This window comes from Cydia splendana, chromosome 10 (assembly GCF_910591565.1).
Source record: "Cydia splendana chromosome 10, ilCydSple1.2, whole genome shotgun sequence".
Lineage (NCBI taxonomy): Eukaryota > Metazoa > Arthropoda > Insecta > Lepidoptera > Tortricidae > Cydia > Cydia splendana.
This window is the reverse complement of record NC_085969.1, coordinates 6,602,355-6,625,172: the sequence shown is the minus strand read 5'-3', so window position 1 is coordinate 6,625,172 and position 22,818 is coordinate 6,602,355. Positions and strand designations below refer to the sequence as shown.

At 36.1% G+C, this 22,818-nt stretch overlaps 1 protein-coding gene across 2 annotated transcripts in view; it reads right to left on the bottom strand.

The window, feature by feature from the left end:
• The window catches only part of LOC134794184 (serum response factor homolog), a 327,451-nt gene that overhangs the window by 6,276 nt on the left and 298,357 nt on the right, over positions 1-22,818 (bottom strand). The gene's annotated exons all lie outside the window — the stretch shown is intronic.

Here is a 22,818-nt window from a genome sequence, read left to right as displayed (position 1 = left end):
AGAAAAAAATCCAAACAGGTAATATCTTTGCTTTGTAGGGAATGCAATGAATATCCAAGCGACCTGTCAAGGGTTTTTGGGGAAACTGAAAAGGTGCCTGAGATTTTCTTAGATAAAATACCAGAGCAAGACTATTGCGAAAAACCTTTTAGGGAATCTACAAAGCTAGCAGATAATAAATATGAGGTCTCACTCCCCAATAAGGTCCCTTTAGAGCAAATCAACTCTGAGTTAGGAAAATCTTCTCACTTGGCACTCAATCTAGAAAAGAGGTTGCATGTGCCACACAATCAAACTCTTTTCACAAAATATCATGATGGGCATGGGCAATTAATCCTGCATAATGAAGGTTGTATCTTTTCAGAACATTCACCTGTGCCCACCGAGCTGCCTGAACTGAAAGCTGATCATACCAGTGCTCTGTGCCTTACAACCACAGCGCACCACCCTGATCTCTTTAAAATAGTAAAAAAGTTCTCTAGTATAGCAAAAATGACTCGTGTTCTTGCATATATCCTTAGGTTTTGCAATAATGTCAAACTGACATCTCAAAACCTTAAGGGCTTCTTAACTATAGCCGAGCTCAACAAGGCCCTCATGTTAATAGTCAAACATGAGCAAGCTCAATCCTTGGCAGATGATTTAAGGATGCTGCAATCTGACAAGCAACTTAAAGGTAATTTAAAACCACTAACTCCATTCCTTGATGGCGAAGGCATTATACGAGTTAGTGGTCGATTACAAAACGCGTCGCTTCCTTATGCTGCACAGCATCTGGCAATATTGCCAAAACAGTCACCCATGACAAACTTGATTATAAGAAATCAGCATATATGTTTACTAGATACAGGACAAAATGTAATCTTATGTTATTCATGACAAAGGCACTGTATAATAGAAAGTTTAATCACTGTAAAAAAGATTATAAATAAATGTCTAATGTGTTTCAGACTGAATGCCGTTGCCACAACTCACCTGATGTGTTTCATGCCTGCACCACGGTTCACTGCTTCGTGCGAGTTCGGTATTCGTAGTTATAATAATACGTAGTGACAATTCACCTCCTCTCGAGTAGCCTATGGCGAGGGTAATTAACTTGTTCCGGGGAAGGACGGCATATTACGCGCAGTTGAGCAACCCTTGGCAAAGCGGTCATATTCACAATAGGTCTATTAAAAATATGTGTACTGCCTATAGATATTTAACTTAGCCTAATTTTTAGCTTTTAATAAGTGTCTAAAGTACCTATTACAAAGGTATGTATTTAAGTGTAAACAAAGAGCTTACATATATATTTATTTTGTTCTGTTAAGATTTGTGTTGATTAATCATCAGTTGTTTCTTTAAAAATAAATAATATAATTATAATTTATTGTAATGAATCCTGTCAAATGTTGCTCATGTTAACATACGCATTTAAATTTATTTAATCTCGTGGCGCAGTAATGTTAGCAACATTGAAAAACGAACTAAAGGTTCCATATTTAAAATAATAAGAATATGGTTATTTCGTTGCCATAGCGGCACTTCTTTAATTTTCTTTCCTATGACAATGCATGTTTTGTGTGGTTTCTAAAATAAACTAGATTTTCCTACAAGATCTTTATTATTACAGTCCACTTAGTCTCCACCTATGAAAGCCAAGACCTTTTCATATGGCATGAGCATGTTGCTTAAAACTTGCGAACTTGGCCGCTGCACTACGTGAAACCTTAATTATTTCGGGTGTAGTGTAGCAGTGAAAGGCGAAGTTTTGCTGTAAGGATTTTATCAAAAAGCTGTATGGTATTAAATTCTTAGTAAATTTAATATATGTTACGTTTATTACGTGGTAACCTTATTCAAAGAAAACATATGACATGATAAAAAGTGTTTTTAGTTTTTTTTCCAAGGTTACAAAATTTTTGTATAAATAAATCAGATAAAAGTTTGTATAAAGAAGCTAATTTAATTTAGGATGTATATTAAAGGATGTATAATATCTAGCTTTCATTGAAATTTTCTAAGTGATGTACTCACCTAGTCCGACTAACGTAAGAATTGATTATTGACAATTAAAAAAATATCTGTCAAAAAACAGTTCTTTGATACGTTACTCCGAATATAGGTACCTACTTACCTACATCTTATATTATACTTACTAATATTCTAATTATTTCTTAGTAATATAACCATTATTTTATTCTCGGAGCCTCCGTATACAACAACGATAAAATAATTTGAAATCAATAAACACAAGGAAGTTAATATATTACTCTTTGTTTATTTATTTATTGCAAAGAAGAAAAACGGCGAGTGACCAAAGAGGGTAATAGAATAAAGACGGAGCGGGCAAATTATGGCGTCCCGGAGTTCTCCTGTTTCTGTCACGGCGCTATTCTCGAGTTAAGGTGCGGTGTAGATCACAGATGCATGAGAGAAAAATATTACAATGCTGTAGTTGGTGCTAAGTAGATATTATATTTTTAAATCATTAAATCATTTATTCATTTGCAAAAATGTAGTACACAAAACAAGTTCTTACAATATAAAAATGTCCAATACATTCTTCTTAACAAAGCATGCAAAAGTTTGCTTAAACTAAACTTAACTGAATTACAAATATTTTAAAGCAAGGAGACACTAATATGACACACATGTCAATTATCAGAATTCTAGAAACAGAAAAAATAAAAGTGGGTAAAAGTAAGCATTTGACCACAATCTCACGGATGGTATAGTTAAAATTTTTTGAACTGATCTTGTTCACTTACCTGTACTAACAATGGCATTGTTCTATTACAATCCTATTATCTGCTTTTGTTCTTGTAGGCGCCAACCAATTTACTTACAAAATAAGTTAGAAGTACAATGCATGTATATTGAATTCTAAACCTTATTTCTTGTTGAATGGGGTTAAAATGGTCTAAAAAGATAATATCATATTCAATCTTTTGGAAAGTCACATGCACCTTAGCCACGACAGGGACGTATTCGGTGTTAAATAAAATACGTAGAAAGATAAAAATGTTTATTTATTATACATATTAGTTAACAAAAATAATCACATTTAATCAAAATCAACAAGTTCTTATACAAATATATATCAATCTTCAATCTGCAAAATATTTTACATACTACTAGAGCCAAAAAAAGATACATAAGTGTATATATAAAAAAATAATCCCATGTATCCAAAACCAACAGATTCTTATATAAAAACATGCCTATAATCTTAAAACTATAAAATATTTTACATACGTGATATACATATTAAATAAAATATGCAGAAAGATAAAAAAAGTATAATTATTATACATATTAGTTAACAAAAATAATCAAATATAAGCAAAATCAACAAATTCTTATACAAATATATGTAAATCTACAATCTGCAAAATGTTTTACATACTACTATAGCCAAAAAAAGTTACATAAGTGTATATATAAAAAATAATCTCATGTATCCAAAATCAACAGATTCTTATACAAAAATATGCCTATAATCTTAATAAGTACTACAAAATATTTAACATGCGACTAGAACCACAAAATAGTATAAATAATGAGATGTTATGTGTATGTGTACCTATAAAAAAATCACATGCAAAATCTACATATTCTTATAAAAATAATATATAATCTCTAATATATAATCTAAATATCTGTTTATCATTCGGATTCGGTTTCATCAGACTCTTCAGTCACGTTTATAATTAATGGAGGGTGACTATAATTGCGTTTCATTTTTTTTTCTAAATTGACAACATGCCTACAACAACGAAAGTGAATAAATCTAAATTCACAAAGATCGATAGCTTCACCAAAGACTTCATTGACAGAGTAATAAGTAATTTTTATTCTAAAAACATGTCACCCACTACAATGATGATATATGAAGAACTAACTAAAGATGGTGCAACCTTTCCATATTCACAATCATATTTGTGCAAAGCGCTGAAGCATTTGGGATATCGTTATTCTACTTTAAACAAAAGACAAATTTTAATGGACTCTCCAAGACTGATAAACCTACGCGACGAATATTTACAAGAAATATTGAGATTTCGTGACATGGGAAAGTGTATCGTCTTTTTAGATGAAACGTGGTACGACACCCATGACGTCGCAAACAAAGGCTGGACCAAAGAAGACAGTAAGTGTACGTTGGACGCGCCGGCATCAAGAGGCAAAAGAATAATTATTCTACATGCTGGATCAGAAGATGGCTGGGTGGACGGCGCTTTACTACTCTCGGCAAAAAACATAGCCAATTGTAGTGCCGACTACCATGAAGACATGACCGCCGCTTTATTTGAAAGGTGGTTTGAGAACCAGTTGCTGCCAAATATTCCTGCCGGGAGTGTCATTGTGATGGACAATGCGTCATATCACTCCCGGCAAAAGGAGTTAGTGCCTTGCACTAATACAAAAAAAGGCGAAATTCAAATTTTTTTAAAAAAGCATAAAATAGATTACCCGGTTAAGGCCACGAAAGAAATCTTGCTAAAAATTGTAAAAAGCAAGACATTCAAAAAAAGTTATCACGTGGATGAAAAAGCTAAAGAAAGGGGTTGCGAAGTGTTAAGATTACCCCCTTACTACTGTACACTAAATCCCATAGAGTTGATGTGGAGTGACGTGAAAGCAAATATAAGAAAGAAAAATACAGAACCGAAATTTAGTGAAGGGGTATTAAATCTTATCCGAAATGTGATAAACGCGACAAACTCCCATTGGAGGAATTGTTGTAGGCATGTTGTCAATTTAGAAAAAAAAATGAAACGCAATTATAGTCACCCTCCATTAATTATAAACGTGACTGAAGAGTCTGATGAAACCGAATCCGAATGATAAACAGATATTTAGATTATATATTAGAGATTATATATTATTTTTATAAGAATATGTAGATTTTGCATGTGATTTTTTTATAGGTACACATACACATAACATCTCATTATTTATACTATTTTGTGGTTCTAGTCGCATGTTAAATATTTTGTAGTACTTATTAAGATTATAGGCATATTTTTGTATAAGAATCTGTTGATTTTGGATACATGAGATTATTTTTTATATATACACTTATGTAACTTTTTTTGGCTATAGTAGTATGTAAAACATTTTGCAGATTGTAGATTTACATATATTTGTATAAGAATTTGTTGATTTTGCTTATATTTGATTATTTTTGTTAACTAATATGTATAATAATTATACTTTTTTTATCTTTCTGCATATTTTATTTAATATGTATATCACGTATGTAAAATATTTTATAGTTTTAAGATTATAGGCATGTTTTTATATAAGAATCTGTTGGTTTTGGATACATGGGATTATTTTTTTATATATACACTTATGTATCTTTTTTTGGCTCTAGTAGTATGTAAAATATTTTGCAGATTGAAGATTGATATATATTTGTATAAGAACTTGTTGATTTTGATTAAATGTGATTATTTTTGTTAACTAATATGTATAATAAATAAACATTTTTATCTTCTACGTATTTTATTTAACACCGAATACGTCCCTGTCGTGGCTAAGGTGCATGTGACTTTCCAAAAGATTGAATATGATATTATCTTTTTAGACCATTTTAACCCCATTCAACAAGAAATAAGGTTTAGAATTCAATATACATGCATTGTACTTCTAACTTATTTTGTAAGTAAATTGGTTGGCGCCTACAAGAACAAAAGCAGATAATAGGATTGTAATAGAACAATGCCATTGTTAGTACAGGTAAGTGAACAAGATCAGTTCAAAAAATTTTAACTATAATATTAAGTTAAGTGCCGATGGTACACGTTAGACGTACCACGAGTCACACACAGGAGTCGTACACTGTCAGTGACAGTGTCAATACTGACATATACGCTAACGTCTACGTAATTTACTTTCTATACGTCTCCCTCGCATTAATATGTCAGAACGAGCGAGATACATAGAAAGTAAGTTGTATAACTTAGGTATATACTTAATAAGATAATTTTCTATTTCCATATACATAGTTAAGTAGAGTTAGACCACGAAAAGTCTGCAGTGATTTTGATAGACCACGCAGTGCAAGTGTTATTCTTAACGTCAAACTGCCATGAAATTATGATGTATAAATAACACTTGCACTGCGTGAGCTATCAAAATCGCTGCAGACTTTTCTTTGTCTAACTCTAATAAGTTGTTGTTAGAGTTAGACAAAGAAATTAAATTTGTTGAACGTTAAGTATTATCTACACCACACCTTAACCCGTGACACGCAGGTGTTGCAAACTAAAGGCTCTTCGCGTTTTAGCGAAAAATGTGTGTCCCCCGGTTTACGACCGCTTCCCACTCCGCGTTACGGCCATATTAAATTATAATGACGATATTGTGGAACACTTAACCGGGAAAGTGGTCGTCTTTACGAACATCAGGATAGTAAGATACATAACAAACATAGTGACTGCTACAGTTACTGGCCACTACATAGTTGGCCACTCCTAACAAATCAGAAAGAAACAAGCCAATTGAAGCCTTATAGGGTATTTGACTACTAGTCAAATCAGTAACTTTTTTCCAACTGTCAAAACGATTTGCTACTATGGAATATATGTAACAACTAGCATGTGACGTCACGATCAAATTACCTACTCTTTATAGCTTTATACTGGTTTTAAAATAGAAATTGTGTCTAAAAATAACTGCTGTCTACGTTTCTCTATTAATCTTTTGGTGTTCTATTTCTTGCATGGTGTAACATAATTTATTTTAAATACAGTCAAATATTTGTTCCTGAGTTATGGATGTTTTCTATGTATATAAGTATTTATATACAGGGTGGAACATTTCTAGAGACTGAGCTGAAAGGATAACGTTATCTAAGTGATCTACAATCGAGTTATTATAATCGTACAGCAAAGCGTAACAAGTAAAACAAAATCACTAAAATGAAATATTTTTATATCAGTGACAACCCTACAAAGATATTTACATTTTAAATTGACACATGTCATGTCATACAATAGGATATACTTGCTAGGGTTGTAACATACAGATTTTTGCACTAATGTTTAACAAACTGTATCTCTAAAAGGGTTAGAAATATTAACGTGATTAATAAGTGAAAAATAAAGTACGTAGCCTAAACAATTCCCCGTTTGCGTAAAAGTCCTTCGTTCTGTTCCACCCGATATAATTATATATTATATATATCGTCGTCTAGTACCTACCTACAACACAAGCCTTATTGAGCTTACTGTGGGACTAGATTGATCTGTGTAAAAAATTGTCCTATAATATTTATTTACTTATTTATTTAAATACCCTATTGTTAAAAGTGGCCACCTACTTATAGCAGTCACCCTGCATGAATTTTAGGTACATTTTGACATGTCCCGAATATCGAAATCGCTTATGAAAATTGAATTGTAATATTGAAGTATTTTTCTGACGCGGACGCATCGTTTCGTTTCTTTACGAAATCTTAAAAAAAAACATTTCAATTAGGAGTGATACTTCAGACTTTTATATAGATAGATCCCGTAATCTATATTTGCGCTTAACTTTGATAACAATAGATTACACGGAAACAACAAAGGTTTAATGTAAAGGCATAAACAAGTAGTGATATAATACCGAAGTAATTAATTGGTATCAGCGGTGGCATCGCGGGTACAATTGTTAATAAATATAATGCGGATGATTCTGCGGGAGGCGATATGATCGGGCCTTTACTGCGAACGAGAGAATAGAGAGGACATTCGTCTATAAAATGGGAGGTATTGCTAGAATTTATTGTCTTTTGTCTTCATATATATTTGTATTTGTTTCCATTAGTTCTGATCCTTCTTAAAACATCCAAATGATTCTTAAGTGCGATTCCCGCCGAACGGGCGGAGTCGGCACTCATTTCACATTTGGACTGCCGCAAGCCGGTCGGCTCCCCGCGAACGCGGACGGCTCCGGTCGGATTCCATCGCTTCTGCCATACTTACATAATGTACTCTATACATTGTATACGCACATTGAAAATGCGCTCCGGCGCGGCCCTACTTCAGCCGGTCGCTGGGAATCGTACATTAATAGACAGACGAACCTAGCCGCCGCCATACAATCGAAGATACGTTCTCATTTTAGAACGATTTTCTGATAAAAACCCGAAATTTGACATGAACATTCAAGAAACATAATTATATCTTGGTCTGGTATTAGTTTTCGTTGCTAGAAATTGTAATACAAAGAAATAAGAGGGAGTAGAGCGGGTTCGCAGTGTCACACTGACTCTTGCGAGGAATATAGTAGTATTACTAGTAGTCAACTCTTTCATCATTATCTTCCTCGCGTTGTCCCGGCATTTTGCCACGGCTCATGGGAGCCTGGGGTCCGCTTGGCAACTAATCCCAAGAATTGGCGTAGGCACTAGTCTTTACGAAAGCGACTGCCATCTGACCTTCCAACCCAGAGGGTAAACTAGGCCTTATTGGGATTAGTCCGGTTTCCTTACGATGTTTTCCTTCACCGAAAAGCGACTGGTAAATATCAAATGATATTTCGTACATAAGTTCCGAAAAACTCATTGGTACGAGCCGGGGTTTGAACCCCGGCTAGTAGTAGCCGCCGGCCGGCGGGTAGTAATTAACTCTTTATTGTACAAAAATACATATTAAAAATAACATGCAATTAGTAAGAAGTACAAAGGAATATTGCGTGCCTTCCTCTCCTTTGGCACCTGTGTGAATCCTTACCCAATCTTAATGCGTCACTGAGTACATGTACTTCATCACGCACACAAAAACCATATCTCTATTCCCCATTCCGCAAAACCCTGCTTTCACTGTCACAAAAATTACACCGGTACGGTCAGACAGCACAATAGCGCGTGGGCGTACCCTTTATATGCCGACGGTACTAAATAATAATTGCGGCTAACTAACTACCGTTTAACGCATTCGCCTTTATTCTGTATATCTGATAAGTTGTAGAGTTAGCAGAAGAAGATAAATTGTTCATTATTTTAAATAAACAAATATAATCACGTACACTTTAGTACATTTATTTATTTGTTTGTTTACAATTTAAAGCCTAGTCGAGAAAAAATATTCCATTATTTTTACTGTTTTGAATAAGTTGCATTTAACCACGTTCAAATATAGGTCGTAATGTTGCAGTCATTTTGTATTGATTATGAATGATGTACCTACATACTAAGTAAGTACAGTACACATATTGCATGTCTATCAAGTACTTCTCGAGATATTTCTAATGAGCCTAAACTCGACGTGTTTGTGTATTTCCTTTCAACTAAAGCAGATACCAGGAAGTACCTAGTTCATATTTATGTTGTAAGATTTGACGCACACACCTATAGTACCTACGTCTATATACTCGTATGTATACAAATATACGCAGTGTAACTAAATGTACCTAAAAAGAAAGATAGATGTTACAGTGTTATATTTATTATTAAAATAAATGAAACAAACTGTCACAAGTTAATTGACGTGCTCACTCGCGTATAAATTCTACAGAGTCTGGATTATTTTTGCAGACCATCATCATCATCTTCCTCGCGTTATCCCGGTATTTTGCCACGGCTCATGGGAACCTGGGGTCCGCTTGGCAACTAATCCCGAGAATTGGTGTAGGCACTAGTTTTTACGAAAGCGACTGCCATCTGACCTTCCAACCCAGAGGGTAAACTAGGCCTCTTATTGGGATTAGTCCGGTTTTTCACGATGTATTCCTTCACCGAAAAGCGACTAGTAAATATCAAATGATATTTCGAACATAAGTTCCGAAAAATTAATTGGTACGATCCGGGGTTCGAACCCGCAGCCTCCGGATTGAAAGTCGCACGCTCTTACCGCTAGGCCACCAGCGCTTATATTAGCAGCGGTTATTTTTGCAGACCGTACACTAGAAATGTCCACAACTGCTATCGGTATGTTTTGTCTGTTTTAGGACGAAGTACCCGCAGTCCGCTCCGTAAACGCCACGTGACGAAGCCGGAAATGGATGGTGTTATGCAACATTTCTGCAGACTTTTTCACCTAATGATGATCAGCGCTGGAAATCACCAGACCAGTATTAAGGATGACTCACGTTATGCCAGGCCGTGTCTGGGCCGGAGCTTCCGGCGCAACGTTTTCTATTGAAAGCATCACGTGATCGCCTGTCATGTCATAGAAAAGTAAGCGCCGGAAGCTCCGGTCCGGAAACGTCCCAGTCTAACGTGTCATGCTTTATGTTGAAATGAGGTCATTTTGTGGCACTTTCTCGTATTTAAGTCTTTTGTATATAATTTACTCGTTTGTGTTTGTATTAACAAATAAAAAAACTCCCGCTTATTAATACCGTAAAACGGGGTGAGTAGGTTTCGCGGGGAGAGTTGGGTTATGAATGGGGAGAGAAGGTTTGAGAGGGGGGTGAGAAGGGATTTTAAGGCTACTGCTACAAAAATAATGTATTCCAATTTAAAATGGGGCTATACTAATACGCATAATAAAAAAAAAATCGATCCAACAATCTTCCAAAATCACCTTTGTATGAAAAACCCTCTCACCCCAAATACGAGGCGCTACGGGGTGAGGTGGGTATTCCTCTTTATCGTCAAAGTTATGAAATGCAACTACCCAAAATAAAATACAAACTAAAATACAAACGTCCGAACCAGTTATTATATACACCATTCAGTTTTCACATGTAAAAATAATTTTTTATCGAGGTTTGAAAGTCAAATTTCACCCAACTCACCCCATTTTACGGTACTAATTTAAAATTGTCACGGTAAAAAAATAACTAACAAAGTAATGATCGACATCGCATAATAAAATGTCTGGCCTTTGGACGTCTAGTTAACAAAGCTACTACTCGTAGGTACCTCCTAAATGAATTTACTACACCATTGAGCTGTGCGTTTGGTTTTGTGTTTTTCTTAATTTAACTACTTTAGTTAAATGCGCACAGTTTTCGTTCTTTAATACGGAAAACTCTTACACTGTTTTTACATACTGCTTTTCATATCACATATGAGGAAATCAGGTTCATGTTCATGGAATACTCGGTTGGAACGAAGTTAACAAAGGGTCCTGACGGAAACTCGTGACGGAAAACCCTTACACTTTTTTACGCCTAGCGTATCTGCCAAGTCCGTACCGTGCGATAAGGAACTTCGTTCCAAAAACAATAATAATATATTTTTTACATTCGAGACACACATAAGACCATGAAAATCTAACGGAATTGAATTGGTTAATCAACATTAGTTAACATTCAAACATATCACGTTAAATTGTAAAGAAAACACTGTTGCACAACACCATCCGCACATAAAGCGTGAAGCGTAGTAATTTTGCAGCAGCTCGCAAAATATACTTTGTATGTTGACACTTCGTACCGTGTTGACAATGTTATACCGGCTGTTGGGTTTAACGGAGTGAGGATGCGTGCTGAATTTCCAGGTTCCAATCTAGTTAAGTTATTTATTCAGTTGATTTTGTTTGTCACAGTTGCTTGGAAATATTGTTAGATGTACACGCGAAGTCATCAATCTCACTCCGATTTTTGTACCTAGAGTACCTGCTTAAATTGCCAAGTTAGTTTACAAAGTAAAGTTCGAAATTGATGACAAACAACATTTTTAAGCCTACCTATTTTATTTTATTCTTAACAGTAATAGTACATTGTGCAACATGGGGCGTAAGTTGAATATTGCAAACGAGAGTAAGTTAAATCGCGACGGCTTGCCGGAGCGATTTATAGACTCGAGTTTGCAATATTATTACGCCCCGAGTTACACACAATGTTTTTCATCACACTTGCGATACAAAAATTAAGTATAAAGACAAAAATCTGTTAATTATGGCACTCGAAACTTCATAACTCCCTAGGGAGAACGCTTTTTCTATAACTCCCGCTAAACCTGCGTGCAATTCCACATATACTGAGCGAGTGTGATGAAAAGTTAATAATTGTATTTATCGTCCTTTGTTTTTAAAATGAAAACACTTTGTTTCATAGCTGTATTATAATTTATATCTTTTTCCAATTCCATTTGCATTTGTCACATTTTTTTTAGGATTTATATATATATATAGGTATATATATCCGTAAGTAAGAAATATCTGTCTGATGGCAATATTAAAACTCTTTTAACATAAGAAAATGTACGTAATTATTGATCTTTTAATGTAATTAGTATGCGATCAAGTGCAGTTTCGTTAAAGTTTAAACAAATACGATTTTAAAGAAGTTTAATATCAAGTAAGCCATAAATCTTGTGGAATGCCAGCTGTGGTCGAAAACCCTCAATTAGGTGGATATTTCATGCATGCATGCGGTGCATGCACGTGCCACTGGAGCTATGCACAATTTCTTCTCGTTTCGGGGATATTACTTATGAAAATGGTGAAACCGTTAAACATTCACATAACACACGTAGGGTCAGTATCTACTGGTCAGTAAAACTTAATACTATAACCGATTTGTCATTTGGTTTTAAAAAAAAACAACGGGTTACACTCCGGGAGTGCCGGCAGAAGTGAAAACTCAATGACAGTTTACGGTCACGTGATACCTGTTTCGAGTTTAACTTTTTTTCCCCATCACAAAAAGTGCACAGCGCCGGTAAAGAAGTTTTCACTTCAAAAAACTTGATATTTTATATACCTGTCCTTGTTTTGCTAGTTGACGAGAAATTGTGTCTGTACGTAGGTACATACTGGTTAAAAAGATTTTTTAAGTCAGTTTTGTTATGCCATAATACTCAAAATGTGATAAAACATCACATAATTGATGAGGACGAAATGACCAAAACTTTTATGCTAGATAGATAAGTGGGTAATAAAATTTCAGTTATCAATTATCATAATTAAACTTAGGTAATTAAAACTCAAAGATATTGCCGAAGCGAATGAGAGATAAATTGAAAGTAAACTTCTCAAACAACATTTCGCCGAACCGTCATTTTCCATTTTCCATTATTCGATGGATTCATAAGTCATAACAACTTCCATCTTTAATCAAAATCATGTCATTTCTTATTACGTCTACCTTAAACCAAATAAAATTCTAATTGGTGGGACAAAAGCTCTTTTCCAATTCAAATTCAATCCAAACTTCACAACGCGAAGTGACGGAACGTGGGGGCTGATTCTGTTATAGCAATTTGAATGAACGTGGAACTGATTGTGTATAACAATTTTATACGGTTTTCATCTCATCACCACTCTTCTCCTCCACCACCACCTCCTTCACTCCTCACGCTGCACCAGTCGCTGATGGTCACGCTGATTTGTCGCATTTGCAATCAGGAGTAGGTAGTCTCATAAGGCATTTCGCTCGCAATTTAGTGTAGTAAATAAAGGTAGTGGACCCCGCAGTAATTCCTCAGCCAGAAAAAACTTTACAGTATGATAGAGTATCAATAAATAAAAAGTATTCTATAAATTTCCAAAGAATAATAATAATAGAATTAAAGTAAATACCTAAAGTCATAAATCGTTAATAACTTTTTACGGAAAAATGCTCCGTTCAAACTTTCTTCGCCGGACATATTCATGTAACGTATTGCAGCAATATATGAAATATCAAAAAAATAACCCAGCAGAAATCCCAGTATTAATAAAATATAATTTTTTGGCGTGTCTTGGACCGGAAAATTGCTCAGTCTAATTTTTTCACTGGAATGCCATTTTATTGCCGTTTTATACCTACAAAATGAAAATCTAAAAAATTTCCACTCTCAGTTTTTAATAGTTCTATAATACATACATTTGGGTACGCATTTTTTTGGATATTCTTACCCACTACGCCAAATTATATTCTAAGATCATATAAGAAGAAATAAATGACAGAGCAATTTTCCGTAGAAAATGAGCGGCAAAAAAAGGAATTATCATAAAAAAATATTCTCATGTTTGACAAAACTTTTAGAATTTTTTCTAGTATCACATACTGATACAAATAACTTATTTTGTAAAATAATTTTGGACTGAGCAATTACTCGGTTCAATATATAATCAGATTTGTGTTTTTACCTAACTTAGGAGTGTTTTTTTTTTTTGGATATTTATATGTTAGTCTCGGCTCATGCTATACAATAACCTAGCTAAATTTCATCGACTGAGAAATTAATGCATGGGTCTCCATACAACCACTTGTTTCATTTACTACACTAATTAGCGCGCGTGAGATGCCTGATGATGTGACTAAAAGTCGTGTCAAAATAAGATTGAAACCATATGTTCCATTTGATTAAAAGATGTACACCACACTTTTTTCTTAAATCATGAGCTCCTTCAATCCTAATAGGAGAAAAACATTGTCCCAAGATATTTATTTGCACTTCATTACCATTGTTTATAGATTATGTATGGCGGTAACGGAGTGGAAGAGTAGAAAAATGTATGAAGACTTGGGATACTTTTCTTTTTATTTAAGGATCCAAAGAGCTCGTGATTCTGGGCCGATAAAAAGTGTATTATAAAATGGCCCATATTATCAAAAATATGAAAACAAAATCGGCCTCGCCAGCGGACTCAAGAGCTCAGAGGGCCTACCGCGAACCACGGTCGACGTGTTGCCTCCCTGTCGCACGTGTAAATTCGTACGTAAGTGTGACAGGGAGGCCACACGTCGAACATGGTTCGCGGTAGGCCCTCAGAGACAATCGCCGATCGTGTCCGATAGCGGCCGATCGGTCGGACGATCCGTTGGCCGATCGCGCGACAAGATATCGCTGGTAATAAGGATATTTGTAGTAATGATGTAGTGGTTAAAATTCAGTAGATTACTTTTTAATCTCGGTGCCACGCTTTTGCGCTTGTAATCATATTTTAATATTTGGGACTAACTTGAAATATGGAATTACAAAGAAGAATAGTTAAACAAATTACATATTGTCTTAATTTTAACTAATTTCTATAGGCTGTGTAGACTTTATAACCAGAGGGGAGAGATTTTCGAGAACTTAATAGAGGCTGCAATGGAGTCATGAAAAATGATCGATTGCATTCCAAAAAAGGATATAACGCATAACATTTTTTTTGTCAGTGAAAGAAGTCATGCGAAACAAATAAGATTAATCTTTCATTTTCCACGCAAACAAAGGTAGAGAGACGTAGCTGGATATTGTTAAAGCTAATTAGAAGAAAATACTTCGTTTCTTTAAGATGACATCGGGAATTTAATTTAAACAAAGAACGTTTAAACTCTCGAACTTGCAATATAAACTGCTATCTACATTCAATTGGATGAGACGTCGGAGTCTCATAAATCGAAGTTCAGGCGAAGTTGGAGAAATTCCCGGCAGAAACTAATTGTAGTTTGCAGTTGCAAGGTCCCAATTTATTCAAGGAAATTGCTTGGATAGTCTGAGCTGTAATAGAGCTGATAAAAGGAAAACAAATGATAAGTGCGATGTTTTGTATCGCGCATAATGGAAAGGCGAAGCGTCTGTCAACTGAAGTATACATATGTATGTCATATACCTAGGTACTTAAAGAAAAACTGACCAAACCCTCCAGTGACAGAGGCCAGAATCCAACCAGCGATGACATATATTTATATGTATAATATATTGTGTGACTACTTAACAAGACAAATCAAAATAAATATTAATAATGCTTTGATTTGTTCACTAGTTGATGGTCTGTCAGTTTCTAACTTTATTGGACAAAAGTGCTTTAAGCATACCTAAGGCTTGTATGTTTTTCACGTCATATAATTATAGTATTCGATATTGTAGAATTAACACCGTTATGTATGACGGATATTGCCTAACATTGTATTAAATAATTAAACCCCCCTTATTCATAAAACTGAATAATTACTTCCTAACCTCTGTTAAATTTTGTCTTTTTCTCCGATACTCCGACGTCTCACCCAGAAACAGCCTTTATTTTAATAATAAAGTTAAACAATTAAATTCTAAATCAAATACATAGTTTCAAAACCAGTGCCCGCATCAATACAACGTTAGCAAGCAGTGGCTGAAGAGGAAACTTATTTTATACTTAGCACATATAGAGTACAAACGCCTATTATCAGCATTCGTTATCTCCTTTCAGCTTCAGCTTTCGAGCCTTATTGAATCAAGCACAGACCTTTATTAACTGAATTGTGAGGTGCAATGTTCATAAAATTTACGACGCGCGATGAATGTGCTAATTATATGTTAACAAACCATTTTGTAACGTTTTAGACCGATAAATTTGTTCTCCACGCTGGCTTCGGGATCTCAGAGAATAATTAGAGTTTTTGTTAAACTGACGGTCAGTTAGCGTTGCATTGTGGGTGGTCTTAGATTGTCACTAGTAAATTATAATAGGTATTGTTGTAGTTTTCTTTATGTAGCAAATAAAAAAATAGTCTATGAGTTTGCAAAGATTTGGATGAAATAATTAATCACATAGAAAAAACTGTGATAAGACATATCTGGAACGCCTCTGAAAGAAATAAAAGGGTCATGAAAACATGTCCTTTTATTCTGGGAGGTTTCAAAAATAATTAAGAATTTTAAGAATAGTTAATAGTGCAAGTTACAAATCCAGATCGAGTACACAAATGCAGTACCCTATTTGTTCAAGCAAATACAAAGAGATTTACAAAAGTTCACACGCAATTATATGAGCGATTATCACACAAAAGCCCGATACAACTTATCTCCAATCAGAACTCGCCGAAACTCGAGTAAACAAGGACCGAAATAAACTATTTAAATCGCTGAAACACATTGTAAATCATTATTCCGGGGCCCTATACAAATGTCCGAACATACACGAGAGCCCACAAACATGTGTATAGCAAAGAATTCCTATTATACCAGACGGAATGCATGCGGTTGATTTTGAATGGCCGCTTATTATGCACCCATTTACACCCGCGAGATACCGCGGATCTATGAGAAAGAAGCTGGAAAAGTCTACACAAAATTTGAATAATTCGTAGCCACTATTTCTGAAATACTGTTACATGGGATATTTACTTCTTCCCCAATCTTCAAAAGTAGTTCAGCTCAATCACGATCATTTTATCAAAAAAGAAATAAGAGTAGGTACCTACACCTACTTAAATTAAAGAACTAAATTTGATTTCCTAAGGGAATTTCCTGGCATGTTAGGAGTAGTAGGGCATCAATCAACAGCGTAGCTATCTGATTAGTCAGTATCGTCTAAGTAGACGCAAGCTAACTCTGTCTTTTAAGGTCTGTTCTATCGCTGCAGTTTCCCTTTCAGTCCTTTGAATTTATATAATACATAGAATATAATTTATTCGTAACCGCAAACAACCGAGACAATACATATGTACTATAAAAGAGAACACAAAATAAGATTAAAACCACGAATTGGCCTAATCTCAGCATGTTGCTGGTGGCTTCCAGCGCTGATCTTCCGATGAGATCATCAAGTGAGAAGAATCACGGAAGGTAATAGATTTTATTAATAATTTGTGGTCTGACACTTTGAAGAAGTCGTTGCTCCCTATTGCTTAGAATGGCTTAGATCTTTCTCAATGATGGAAGGAGAAAGAAGAAGAATTATAATCAAATTTCAACAAAAATCTCTTAAGGGTATGAAGCTTTTCCAGCCTTACTATCTCCCAGCGCGGACACAACAGTAGCCTTTGGGCTCTCGATACGCATCGCGGCTGGTAACAAGGCCCGTGTTCCTGTCAATCGCGCTAATGTTGTGCACACTTGGTTAAGCGTGCCTATGCAGACGTGGGCGGTGATGACGGGGGCTTGTTTGACTTTGGCTAGTTTGCATTGTAAGGGCTTCGTGTTGTCTGTCGGCGCATGGTTAAGTTATGCTGTTTTGTGTTTTTATAAAGCTAAACTACTACGACGCGTAGCACTAGCAATTCAAGAACTCGTATGAGTCTCTAAAGATTGACCATAAATTGAATTAGGCTTGACAATCAACTTTTATAACTAACATAAGAAATTTGTTTACACCTAACAGTTCACCTACCATACCCACCACCCTACACTTAACCTAACAGTTCTTAATAGTAAATATGTTCACTGATTTCCGCTCTTCTGATTTGCTGTGTTACGTTAAATGATCCGTCGGTTGTGGCTGCAACCATACAAATCATGACGGTGTTATTAACGAAGTGACCAAGCGCGTCTGTCTGAACTGAACCTATGTCTGTCTGTATGTTCGCGATAAACTCAAAAACTACTGCACGGATTTTCATGCGGTTTTTAGCTATGAATAGAGTGATTCTTGAGGAATGTTTAGGTGTATCATTTGTTAAGGTTTTTTGTAAATTGGTTGAACTACCCGAGCGAAGCCGGGGCGGGTTGCTAGTATAACATACTTTTCAGACTTAGTAATAAAAATTGTATAGGTACCTTTTTGTGTGCCACTGGAATAAAATCGTGAATGATTATGGCTATGTTGTGATTATAAATAGGTTCGAGTATGCTCCCGCGCACGCTGATCGGACGCGAGCAAACCACACTTGCGATATCGATCTGTTTAACAAGATTGGGGTGGTTCCAGTCTATGCCTGCCCATTTTCTAAAAAAATATTTCGAGTAAGTACTTATGTGCAGCTGTAGGTTTAACTTTCTCTAAAACCAAATTTTGCAATGATTCTGCAATTTCCGAAATTGGATAAATATTGAAAGCACAGGAAATTGTCCTGTAGCAATCCTTTAAATTAAAATTTCACTATAACAACCACAAAAATGACCACCATACTTAGTGGTCCAGCGTACATTTTTAAAAGGAGGAGTTTGTGATGGTAAGCAATCACCGTAGCCTAACTAAGGACGCATGTAACTCTGAGCCTATACGCGTTTCCGGCAAGAAAACCTATTTTAAAAGAGGCCAAAAATATAATGACAAGCGAGTTAGAGTTAGACCAAGAAAAGTCTGCAACGATTTTAATAGCACATGCAGTGAAAGTGTCATTTTAAACGTCAAACTTCAATTAAATTATGACGTATAAATAACACTTGCACTGCGTATGCTATCAAAATCGTTGCTGGCTTATCTTGGTCTAACTTTAGTTCAATTCAGTTCTATGTGCATGAACAGAGGGCCTACCGCGAACCACGTTCGACGTGTTGGCTCACTTGCACACTTACGTACGAATTTACAAGTGCGACAGAGAGGCAACACGTCGAACGTGGTTCGCGGTAGGCCCTTAGGTGGCCTAGCCAAGATGACATCGGCAAATGCCAAACGAAAAGAAAAAATGTATAGGATTGACAGATGCTACGAAAATTCCCGTGACTATTTCCATACATTTTTAAGTTTCGATTGGCGTTTTCTTTAAACGATTTTCATCTTGATTGACGCTTACATAACAATAATAATAATTTCAGCCTATATAGGTACGTCCCACTGCTGGCCACAGGCCTCCTGTCATGCGCGAGAGGGCTTGGGCGCCAGCCCAATGAGGATTGGGGACTTCACATACACCTTTGAATTTCTTCACAGATGTATGCAGGTTTCTCAACATGTTTTCCTTCACCGAAAAGCTAGTGATAAATATCAAATGATAAGTTCCTAAAAACTCATTGGTACGATTTGAACACGCGACCTCCGGATTGAAAGTCGGACGTCATATCCACTCGGCCACCACCGCTTCCTTGACTCTTCTTCACTCGCTCGCTTCGATTGACGATTCTTCTTCCTCTTCGTTACACTCTTGACAGAGTGGTCGTGGCCATTATGTAGACTTTTGAGCGATTTGTTTAACGACACGTCGCCATTCCTCCCGTAGAGTTGCTTTCCGTGAGCATTCGCTTGAAACTGGGGCCGACACACTGGCTTTGATTTGGTCGGTCCATCTCATTGGCGATCTTCCTCTAGCCCTGTCACCTCCCACTCTTCCTTGCACAACTAGACGTTCTATGGATGTTCCGTCTCGCCGAGACACGTGTCCAAAGAAGTTGATGATCCGAGTTTTGACCGTAGAAAGCAACCGGTCTTTAATGCCAAGCTCCTCAAGAATTGATGCGTTGGTCCGGAACTCAGATCGGATTGACGATTAATTATGCGTAAAGTAAGTTAAGTACTTAACAGGAGTAACCTCGATGTGAACCGCGCGTGTTCTTGTCACCGCGTCGCCGCGCGTCCATTGTCACGGTCGCCAGTTCGATCCCGGCCCCGGCAGATAACGCTGACGACACGTTTCACGTAGGCGAGGGTGCCAATTATTGGGTTTTTTTGGAAGCGGTTGAGTGTTTGAATAAAACATGCAGGCTTTTGGATTACCTAACTTTTGGTGGTTGTTAGGGCACCGACTGTACAAAGATATCCTGAACAAAGTAATCAGGTTTGATTGACGCTTTTCGAGTGTATAAGCCGACCACTGACTAACAGTCCGCCGGACGATATCGGCTGGTCAGTTGTTCGGAACTGTCAAATTTTTGTTCTAACTGACAGGCCGATATCGTCCGGTAGCCTGTTAGTCAGTGGTTGGCTTATATCAGACACGGTAAATTATAACTGACCACGCGTTAGCGAAGGTCTCCGTTTCAACTTGGGCAAAAATGCTTTCGTATGTCCGGATGTTCTCCTCTGCAGGTCGCAATTCTCAACCGAATCTCGTGAAATTTTGTGAGCAGGTTCGATAGTTAAATAGAATTTGTATGTTGTTTTTAATTTGGGAAAAAATTCATAATGGCGGGGCCACATATCCATGTATTGATACATGCATGGATACATGTATCGATTTTAAATTATGCTCGCGAGGTCTACAGCTCACAGAGCCACTAAGTTAGTTTAAATCTCAGTATGACCCTAATTTAACAAAGTAAAATGCCACTAACTAGAAACCTACTTCTACCGCGCAACGCACAAAGTTACCAAACAAAACGGTAGCAGTCCCAAAGGGCCGAAAGGATAAATCCCATAACAATAGACGTTCAGTTATATTTGTACCATTAGCGGTGACGTCACGCACGCTTTCATCTCGCCGCCGTGGCAGCTTCCGTGTGCTGCGAATCTAAATGGTAGAAGACCATGACTGTTCAATAGGCAAATCTGGTTAGTATTGCTGTGCGCTTATGTACTGGAAATAACATTTGAAATAAGCAGAGACGTGCTAATTATTTTTTTAATTTTGCACGTCCAATTGGTATACGGTATACAAATTGACCTCAATACCACTACCTACATCATACTAAACTTAATATATGTATTGTGTAACTGCATGAGGAGAGATAAAGTAAGATTTTACCGTTCCAGTTTGTAAATAGATTAACTTGTCCTAATTTTTTTTGCTGCATCAAATGTAATTGTAATTGATTATAATCGAAATCACTTCATAAAAGAACATTTATCAAAAAAATATTATTAATTGTTCTTCTTCCTAAAATAGTAAAATTCAGTGCTGGATTACCCAATAAGATATATTAGACATTACACATATCCATGGTCTAGAAAGAGATGCTAAGGCCATGAAAATGTCTTAATCCAGTATTGCAAAGGTTTTATTTATAACAAAATACTTGCATCAATGTTACAGGGGAACCTCGTTGTATAAAAATTACATATTTTTTATGTTCAGAATTATCAGGCCCGAAATATTCAAAATAACAGTTATTGCACTTTATCCTACGTCCATTTGCTCTCATTCTCCAATCCAAAAATGGCTGCGTCTTGTTATTATGTCATTAACATCGCTACTTAGGAATTACGACACTGCATTGTGCTAGGTTCGATTCTGGACCGACACTATTCACCATACTAGTTTATTACTGCCGTATTCGAACTTCAAGATATTCACAAGAGACGACACGTACTAGATCCATTCTAGATACGTTATAGTTTAGATATCAACTAGTTCTCTTTTGCAGCGCAATTCGGGCAACCAATGTCACTTTTACGTTAGATAGAGTAAGATATCTATTAGATGTGAATTGGATCTCTAAGTCATATCCTGTGGAAATCGTTCAAGATTATCTCCAGAATCGCGCAAATGTCAAATTTGACAGGTTAGATCTTAAACATATCGTTATCGTATCTCGGTGATGTCTAAAAGATATCTAATAGATGTCTATTTCAAAATCCGAATCGGGCCCTTAGTCTTTTTGTTATCAGTCATTTATTAGACCGCAAGTACTTATGTAAACAGTGTTAGAGTTAAACCAAGAAAAGTCTGCATAGATTTTGACAGCACACACAGTGCAGGTGTTAGAGTCTGTGCGGAAAGAGAAGAGTCATGGAATGTATTGCTGGGCCCCATACATTCCACGACTCTTCTCTTTCCGCACAGACTCTATTTTAAATGTCAAACTTCTATGAAATTATGACGTATAGGTAACACTTGCACGACGTGGGCTGTCAAAATAGTTGTAGACTTCTCTTGGTCTAACTCTATTTATATATATTTTTTTTAGTAAATATACTGTGACTTTATTGGGACATAAAAATACAAACTAAACAATAAAGAGCAAGTAACCTGAACCTCACAGAGTTACCTACAATGATCATGTTCAACAAGTTCTTAGAAAAGAGATTCCGAGTTTTAGAGATGATGCAACCTAGCCAAACAACGAACATGAACATGAAGAGTACCTACCGACGCACCCAGAGAGAAACTAACGTCACTGTCGAGTCTAACGGCTCGATTCGGAAAATGAATTAGATTTCTACTAGACTTCAACAAGTTACGATACGGATAATTTAAAGATATTTGTAAGATAGATATGTCAAATTTGACGTTTCCGAGATTCTGGAGGTCCTCTTGAAGGATTTCGACAAGTTATGACTTAGATATCCAAGTCACATCTAGTCGATATCTAATGTAGATCTAGTTGATCTCTAAATCGTCTCAAGATCTTGTGATTATCCCGAAAGCCGAATAGGCCTGTTAGTCATTTCACGTGTC